Source organism: Papio anubis, chromosome 3 (assembly GCF_008728515.1).
Source record: "Papio anubis isolate 15944 chromosome 3, Panubis1.0, whole genome shotgun sequence".
NCBI classification, from domain to species: domain Eukaryota; kingdom Metazoa; phylum Chordata; class Mammalia; order Primates; family Cercopithecidae; genus Papio; species Papio anubis.
This window is the reverse complement of record NC_044978.1, coordinates 161,649,847-161,659,304: the sequence shown is the minus strand read 5'-3', so window position 1 is coordinate 161,659,304 and position 9,458 is coordinate 161,649,847. Positions and strand designations below refer to the sequence as shown.

The 9,458-nt window shown below is 47.7% G+C and overlaps 1 long non-coding RNA gene across 1 annotated transcript; it reads right to left on the bottom strand.

The window, feature by feature from the left end:
- Nucleotides 1-6,021: 6,021 nt before the first annotated feature.
- On the bottom strand, nucleotides 6,022-7,719 carry LOC110743240. The gene is made up of 2 exons (XR_002521977.2): nucleotides 6,584-7,719; nucleotides 6,022-6,348 (listed from the first exon to the last, which is right to left on the bottom strand). It is a non-coding gene; the product is annotated as an uncharacterized LOC110743240 (long non-coding RNA).
- Nucleotides 7,720-9,458: the final 1,739 nt, after the last annotated feature.

Sequence of the window (9,458 nt, the reverse complement as noted above, 5' to 3'; positions counted from 1 at the left end):
ATTGTACTTACAGGCAGAGGAAATACTGAAAGAATTAACAAGCAATATGGCAGCCAACAGAGTAGACACAGGCCATTGCACCCTGTTGGTGCATACCGGCTAGATATCAGCCTCAGCGGTAGCACAGGGTTTTGATCTTCTTTCCTGTCCCATTCCTGTAATAAGTGGTCTTGTTTCTTTGCACAGTTATAGCTAACAATGGGTGAGCCAGATTGTAAGAGGCAAGCATTACAGTGTTTGCCCCAGCATCCACTAAACCCAACCATGGTTTCCCTCTCCAATCTCCAGCTCATACTCTTCAGTTTGTACTTCATCACTGGCTCTAGATGGGCCATGTGATGCAGTCCTAAGCCAATCACAGCCTCACACCCTCACTGCCAGGGAGATTGGTCAAGAACAATGACATCACTGGAACCAATTATACACTGCAAGGCTACTGCTGTATTTTCACTCTTCTGCTCTCATCCTGAATACTAGAGGTGGTAGGAGTGGAGCCAACGTCCCATGTTCAGTTTGAGACTGAAGCCAAATACATTCATGGGCAGAGCAGAGAAACAGAGAGAAGATGGGTCCTGGTTACTTCAAATCCAGCCCACAGCACATGGAGGAGGCTGTGACACAGAAAGCATGAGTCCAAATCCACAAGCACCTGTCAGTGATTCAAAACCATGATAATCATCTTAACATCCAATGTTTATTAAGCACTTACCATGTATCAAGCACTAACATTGTATTTAATCCTTTCAACCTTCAAAGGTAGTTACTATGATCTCTCATTTTATAGCTGAGAAAACTGCCTCAAAAAAAAAAAAAAAATTTAAGAAACAAGAATCAAGGGCCCCCTCACAAGTCAGCAGTGAAATCAAGTTTCAAACCCAGGTCTCTCAGATGTTGAACTCCGAGCTCTTGCTGCCTAAGTGGTTCAGAAATACCTGGAAAGAGGCCGGGTGTGGTGACTTATGCCTGTAAATCGCAGCATTTGGGGAGGCCGAGGCGGGTGGATCACCTGAGGTCAGGAGTTCAAGACCAGCCTGGGCAACATAGTGAAATCCCATCTCTACTAAAAACACAAAAATTAGCCAGGTGTGGTGGTGCACATCTATAGCCCCAGCTACTGGGGAGGCTGAGGAGGCAGAATCGCTTGAATCCGGGAGGCGGAGGTTGCAGTGAGCTGAGATTGCGCCACTCCACTCCAGCCTGGGTGACAGAGAGACAGACTCTGCCTCAAAAAAAAAAAAAAAAAAAGAAAAGAAAAGAAAAGGAAAAAGAAAGAAAGAAATACTGGATTTTTTAAATTACAGAGATCCAGGCCAACCCCTAGAGATCTGGGTTCCCTAGGTCTGGGGTAGGGGCCCAGACACCAGAATTTTTTCAGTGCTCCCAAAGTACTGCAAACGGGCAGCCAGGATCAACAGCCACTCATCAGGGCATGTGGGATGAAGCTCGTATTTCTGTAAAGCAGTTTCAGGCATTTGCACAAAAACCATGTGACACCAACCTCCCAAACTCCCAGCAGCTCGGGGCAACCCCACGTTTCAGTAGACACCTCCCTTTAGATTACCTACGTAATCTCGGCCTGCTCCTGATGGATGAACTGAGATCTGATTTAAAGGAAGTGAGTGAGGGGTGAGGAATGGACTAGGTGAGAAGAAGAGAAGCTCTCTTTTTTATTCGGCCTGCCGTTTTTAGAAAACACACTTTATAGTACTATGAAAGAACAGAAAGCAGCTGCTTTGGGAAACACTGGGGAACATCGGCTCCTGGCTTGTCACGGCTATGATCCATGTTCTGTTCCACTCCACTTACAAGAACAAATTTCCCCGTGAAACGCCGGGTACAGTGTACACAGCTGGGCCCACCACACAGCGCAGCAAGGGCCAGGAAAGGGCCTGACTGAGATAGGGCATGAGCCAGCCTTCCACATCCTGGGGCCAGCTGGTTTTGTAGTTGTTGGAGGAGGGGATGGGAGTTATTTGGTTTTTTTTCCCAGAGGTTGGCTGAATATAATCATTCAGGAGTTCCTCTCTGAACATTCTTCCTTGCTTTAAAAAAAAAAAAAAAAAAAAAAAAAAGCCTGGACTGCAATTTTGTCTTTATGGCCTTTCCCAGGAGATCGGCTTTTATTTCAAAAGTAAAACCCCAGCACAAAGGGTAAGGAAGCTTGCAAACCTTTTGAGGATGGCTGTATAGCAAGAGCTTTCATTAAAATGCTTCTGCAAGTCCTATATTATCAGGAAAACGGCTTTTGCACTTGTTCTCAAAAATATCCAGGTTCCTTCTGATTTTATGATTCTGAGTCTCTTGGTTCTAACACAGTGCTGGGCACATAGTTGCTATTAAGCAGGAAAATGGTGGGGGTGTGGGGGGGGTGTGTGTGTGTGTGTGAAAACATGAGCAGAAAAGAACGCCTATTGACCAACTAGCTTCCTTCTTCATCAACAAGACTCAGGACTTCAGTATCCCCTGAAATGTGAAATGATTACCAAATGGTTTGAATTTTGATGATACATTTCACCATTGGAGTGAAATTTAAGGAAAAAAATGCAAAGACAAAATTATCCTATGCTTGTTGTTAGTATTTTAATGTGTTTCTACAAACAAACAAGAAAACGTCAAAACTATATTCAGAGGGGTGGGGAGGGAGAGGAGATTCGATCCAGTGCTGGGAAGGATGTTATCCATTTCTAAAAGGCAACAGGGAGACCTTTGAACCCAGGACTCAACTCTCAAGATCTTCCTTTCAAACTGTTTGTTACTCAACATCCTTTGCCTACAACCAAGAACAAATCGACCTACCTGTGCCAGATCACGCTTCTCCTTCCTGTCCAAAAGGATATTGTGAGGATCTCTGATAACATCTCACAAGATCAAGGTCCACCAGGTCTGGAGCATTTCGCAAATCCATATTAACCACATCCCAAAAGAGACAATGAGCCCATGAAAGTCCTGGGTGATTTTTACTCTTTTCTTCTACCAGTGTGCCAACCTGCCTAATAATTTTATAAGGGATTAACACCCTCCCACCTGGAGTTTCTGGAATTTACCCTTTTTTCCTTAAAAAGCAACTAAAAAAGCTCTTTCCATCCCCGGCTCTCTCATGCCACTCCCATACCTCATGATTCCCCAGGGAATACTCACAGCAGTTCTGTGGCCGTATCAGTAAGTTTTTCAGTGTCCTGGGGTGCAATTTAGCTGAGCTTTGGACGTGGGTGGCACTAATTTAAAGGAGCTAGACATTTTTTCACTATCCTCCGGGTCCAAAGGATCAGTTTGCTTGTTCCCTAAATAGTTGCTTTAAAAGTAAGCTTCTCTGAAACATCTAAAAGCAGACTTAGTGTGGTTCTAGTCTGTTCTGGGCTTCAACACTTACACTCTAAATGCTAACAGAGCAGAGTGCGTCAGGCGCTGTGCTGAGAGCTCTGCTTATAGGACTCACAAGGAATCCTTGCAACAACTCTATGCAGTAGATACAGCTGTTTACCCTTTTGTGCAGATGAGAAAACTGAGGCACAAAGAGGGTAACTTTGCCAAGGTCACACAGCTCCTAAGTGGCAGAGCTGGCATGCAACCCCATCCTGAACCGCCATGCTACATTGATCTGTTCCTTGTCACTTTTTTTGAGCTTAGCTTGAAAAGTCCTTCATGATTGGCAGGCAGAATTATGGGAAATGATATTCTCTTTTCTGTTCAAGTGTTTTGCATCAAACGGTTGTTTTTAAAGCCCTTTGAGATAGCTCTAGCATCCCAACTGGCCCCAGCCTTCATGGAGCCCGAGCCTTCCTCTACCAGCCCCTGGCCTCCCTGCCTCCTTCAGGCTCTCCCTGGTTGAGAGCATCAGTCACGGGACTACTGCCTTCTTCACTCTGCAATGGCAAAGCCCACCCGGCTCCTTGTCTGCCTCCTGACTCATCCCCCATCAGTCCTTTCGGGAGCCACAGGCCCAATGGAGCTGGATGGTAAGGACTCTCCCCTGGAAACATGGTGACTCCAAGAAAAGACTTGATATTATGAGTTGAATTCTGTCCCCTCAAATTCATATGTTGAAACCCTAACTCCCAGCTCCTTAGAATGTGACCTTACTTAGAAATAGGGTCATTGCAGATGTAATTAATTAAGATGAGGTCATAGTGGAGTTGAGTGGGCCCAGTCCAATGAGACTGGTGTCCTTAGAGAAAGGGGAAATTTGAACACAGATCTACACACAGAGAACGCCATGGGAAGATGAAGGCAGAGATGGGGTGATGCTTCTACAAGCCAAGGAACACCAAAGACTGCCAGTAAACCACCAGGAGCTAGGGAGGGGCATGGAACAGACGCTGCCTCACAGCCTCAGAAGGAACCAGCTCAGCTGACACGTTGACCTGGGCTTCCAGCCTCCAGAATTAGGAGGTAATACACTTCTGTTGATTATATCACCCAGTTTGTGGTACTTAGTTACACAACCCTAGGACAGGAATATACTGAATATCACATGATAAAGAGGAAAAAAGAAAATTCCAGCTAACAAAATCCTCCAGCTCTCCTCTTAGATTCCCTTCTTTTGGCAAACCTTTCCAGAGCCCTTGACCGTGGCCCTACAGAAGAGGGGACTGGCGGAAATTGCTGGCAGAAGAGAAGGCCAGGATGTGGCGTTGATATGGTGTTGCAGGGATAACATGCTAGTGTGTTTATTTGTGGTGCCTTTGATGGAAAGCTTGTGAGGCTAGGAGGAAAGAAAGGCACCTCCGAGGCCCCCATTAGGCTCCATCCTGCCCCGGGTCTGGGTAAGGTGCTCCTTCCACGTGTTTCCTTCTTTAGCTCCTTAGGCTTCCTCCGTCCTCCCTCCCATCACGTGGCCTGAAGATCGTCTCTTTCTTGGCTCCCCCACTAGACTCACCCTCAGGACCAGACTGAAGTCAGGACATGCCCACTGGCCCCCCATTGTATCTGCATGGCCAAGTGACATGCCGGGGCCACCGTACACATCTGTTAGGTGGATGGATGGATCATGTGTGTATAGGAGGAAAACAAGAGCCAAAGAGCTATGAAGATGAAGCCAGGTGTGGTGGCTCATGCCTGTAATTCCAACATTTTGGGAGGCCAAGGTGGAAGGCTATCTTGAGACCAGGTGTTCAAGACCAGCCTGTGTAACAAAGCAAGACCCCCGTCTGTGCAAAAAGTAAAAAAATAAGCCAGTTGTAGTGGCATGCATCTACAGTCTCAGCTACTTGGGAGGCTGAGAAGGGAGGATTGCTTGAGCCCAGGAGTTCAAGGTTACAGTGAGCTATGATTGCATCACTGCACCCCAGCCTGAGTGACACAGCAAGACTCTGTCTCAAAAAACAAACAACAGCAACCACAAAAACTACGAAGATGAAAAGCAGAGAGGGAACGTAAAGAAGCAGAATGTTTTAAAAATAAGAGGAGGAGTGAAAAGGGAGAGAAAAGAGAGAAAAAGGACAAAGAATGACAGAAGGACAAGAAGAATATGCATTTTTCTGATGTGGATTCACAATTCCTGGTCTGATCTTCTTGGGACCAGGTGTTTTCCATATTCAGAATCTGGGGATTTTTAAGGAGGGTACTGTGGGGCACAGTACCCACCTGGGGGCAGCCTCCTGTACACAAACACACATTGGCATTTCTGCAGCAAAAATGTATGTACATTCACACAATTGTGAGATAAAGACTAGAAAGAGCCTCGCATAGTTGGAGTAGGGTCAGATTTTCTTAAGCTTTAGGTTTGCAGAGGATTTTGGACTTAGGAGGATGTTCATGGAGCGTGGCTCTGTTATGGCGCCTCTGCAGCCCAAGCCAGGCTAACATGGAGTCTGCTCACACTTCTCGTTTCTAAGAAGGCAAAATGCCCAGGGCGGAGAGCCTTTCCCCTGCTGTTGTGTTCTCAGGTCTCATCCAAGGTGAGTTTTGGGCCATGGGTTCCCAAGAAAGCATTGAGGACAAACCATTTGTTCAACCTAGAAAAAGACAGGGCTTGGTTCACAATCAGAGCAAGATGAAGAATGAGAGGGAGAGAAGCCTTCGTATGGAAAATCCAGTCCTTCTTTTATTTCCATACTCCTCCCTTTTCCCCACGAATAAGCCCCATTTTCCATTGTTCTTCTCTGGGAAATGGTTCCACAGTCATTTTCCCAGCGGCTGGGCCCCCCAGCTGTCCCAGCTGCAGATGGTCTGGGCAGCGTCTGGTGGAACCCCCATGGGGCCTCCCAGCATTGAGAGTGCTCCCCTCCTACAAGATTTGTCCTGGAACCAGCTGAGCTTACTCTTGAATGACTGAGGCAGCCGCAGACATATTTCTGCTGTCACTCAAGGATCCTGGAGCGTGTCCAAGCCCAACTCCCAGTGCTGTATCTAGAGGTGAGAGTTAGGATAGGGCAGAGAAAAGAAAGTAAGATTCATGGCCAGGCAGGTTTGGCTTTCAGGCTTGTCCCTGCCACTTGTCATGTGATCTTAGGCACATGACTTCATCTTTCTGAATTTCAGTCTCCTCCTCTGTAGAAGGTGAATAGTGATATTCTCTTGCAGAGCTGCTGTGAAGGTGAAAGGAGATAACGTAGGATACTACAGGAAAAGCCTCGGCCCTTACTGAATAGCAAGTGTTCCTGTGTTTGCTGTTCCATGAACCATCTGTTGACTCTTCTTGGAGGAGTGGTTTCCTGTTTCCTAGGTGGTGGTTGAGGTGATGGCTGTGGGAGAAATCGGAAGACTTTTGGAGCAAGTCCCTGAGTTTCTCCTGCCCTGGTCCATATTCCCCAGACCTCAGGCAATTCCACAACTTTTGGGACCCTCCAGAAAGCTGTTCCGCAATTGGGCCAGTTCCTATAAAGGGAAGTTGACTTCAAAACCTCCCTCTCTAAGATGTCAATGGTTAGAAGCAATCCACTGAGGATCCCACCAGCTCACTTGACCTGGCCTACCTAGGGGCCAGTGCAGCTCCAGGGCCGGCCCTGCCCCATGCAGACACCTCCACCTGCCTGGGCACATCTGCCCTGGACCAGCCCCTTGGTGCTTCCCAAGTCAGCTGCTGCAGTGGTCGGCAGCTCACAGAGCCCTCATAGACAGGGAGGAGACCCAGCCAGCACTGACCACTGCTATTGATGCCCAGAGAAACACAAGGCCTCCTCAGCTCTGAGCTCCTAGGACTCACCCACATCAGGTTGAGATTCCACTCACCGTGCATGGTCACTACTGTCTGTGCAGTGCTGTTGGCTCCTGGTGTCTGTCCGTGGAGTCCTCATGGTCCAAGATGGTTGCTTGGGCTCCAGCTACCATGTCTGTGTTCCAATTGCTTCCTAGGGGCCTCCCTACCCAGTGACCATCACTGAGAACATGTCTGATTCATGTGATGGTTCTAAACAAATCTACACATTCTTTGAGAAAGGCGGGAGTCTGTATCCCCTCCTCCTGAGACTGGGTCAGCCTTTGTGACTTACTTGTTACCAATAAAAGGCAATGGAAGAAAGGCTGCGTGCCTCACCCCAGAAAGGTCATGCAGTTTCCAGCTGGTACTCTTGCCAGGCGTGCTCTTGGGGACAGCTACCACTAAGTCTCATGTCCCAGGATCATCATGGTCGAAAGGTCACACCTGAAGGGAATAGTGTTGTTATAAAGACTACTGGATAGGGTCAGGCACAGTGGCTCACGCTTGTAATCCCAGCACTTTGGGAGGCCAAGGTGGGCAGATCACTTGAGGTCAGGAGTTGGAGACCAGCCTGGCCAACGTGGTGAACCCCCTGTCTCTACTAAAAATACAAAAATTAGCCAGGCGTGGTGTCATGCATCTGTAGTTGCAGCTACTAGGGAGGCTGAGGCAGGAGAATCACGTGAACCTGGGAGGCGGAGGTTACAGTGAGCTGAGATTGTGCCACTTCTCTCCAGCCTGGGCAACAGAGCCAGACTCTGTCTCAAAAAAAAAAAAAAAAAAAAAAAAAAAAAAAAAGACTACTGGGTCAGAGTCAGTGGGTCCAGCGCTGGTTGGGCCATAGTTCCTGAGAAGTGGTTCCTTTCTCTACCCTGCTATGGAAGCAGTTGGGGGAGCTGCTAGGAGTGTGAGCTCTGAAGGTTGAGTGCTGGGAGTCACATGCTGCTTCCTCTGTTCATTGGCGTGTGTCCTTATGCACGCAATGTTACCCACCCCGCCGGGCCTCCTTTTTCCTCTGTAAAATGGGTATGATATCACCTCACAGAACTGATATGAAAATTAGATTAGTTAATACATGAGACAGTCTCAGAACTGTGTCTCACTCAGTATCACCTGTTTTCTTTATTCCATGCCACCGATTATTTCATAGAATTACTGTTTCCTCATATATAGCTTTCTCTCCACTAGAATGTGGCTGTACAGGGCAGGCACCATGGCCACTGTGCTGGGGACCATCCTATCCTCACTGCTGGGTCACCACAACCTCAAAGAGAGTCTGTCACACAGCACGGACTTGAATCAGTTTGGATCAGGGTTTTTTGCTTTTTCTTTTATTTTCGGGTTTGGATCAGGTCTGACTATGTGTAACGGATCAACTCGAAACAACAGTGGCTTTAAAAGGGAGCAGTTTATCTGCCTCTCAGGAACCAGAGGTGTCTGGAGGTGTACACCCCAGGAAAAGCTTTGTGAAACTGTCATCGTCAGAGGTCCGGACTCCTTCCACCTTGCTCCTGCAGCAGGTTTAGTGTGTCTACTTCATGGTCCATGATGGCTGCTTAAGCTCCAGCCATCACATTTGAATTCTGTGTCAGGAACAAAAAGGCATAAAAAGGCATACCACGTTTCTTTTAGGGAAAATTTCCAGCAGTTCTATACAATAATTCAGTTTACATCTCATTGGCCTAACCTTAATGCATGGTTACATCAGCTAGGAAGCTCATCCTACTGGGAAGGCCAGTGTTATTCCCCCTGGGAAGGGCAGTGTTATTCCCAAAGTTAGGGTTCTAAGGGACAGAAGGAAATATTGAGAAGAAATGAGCAGTCTCTGGCCAGTGCTCAGTAAATCTCAGACAGACAGATAAATGGTCCAGCCAGCCTCCACCTTTTCCACCCATGCCCTGGGGGTTCCCACTGCCCTGCAGACCAGCTGACCTGTGATTTGTGCCAGCTTCGTCTCCAGAAGGCTGTGACTACTGCCTGAGAGGGAGTCAAAAGGCAGGAAGGAGGCTGGCTCAGGAGAGGGGGATAGTGCAAGGCAGAAGGAGCCACTCTTCCATCCTTGACCTACCCGTCCTTGACAATGACAGTCATCAGTCATCCCTTCCATGCCTAGGGCCTGCTGTGGCAGGGACTTTGGAGGCTTGCTCCAAGGGAGTGAGGATGGCTAAGGACAAGACCAATCTTCTTTATTTCCTAGGACTTCGTCACCCCAGGACTTCATCTGCTTGGTTACCAGATGGTTATCACCATCTACCCCCACAGGACACAAGCTGTCACCTTGTGGCCACCGTCAGTGGGAGTCAGCAGTCCTCTGGGCACG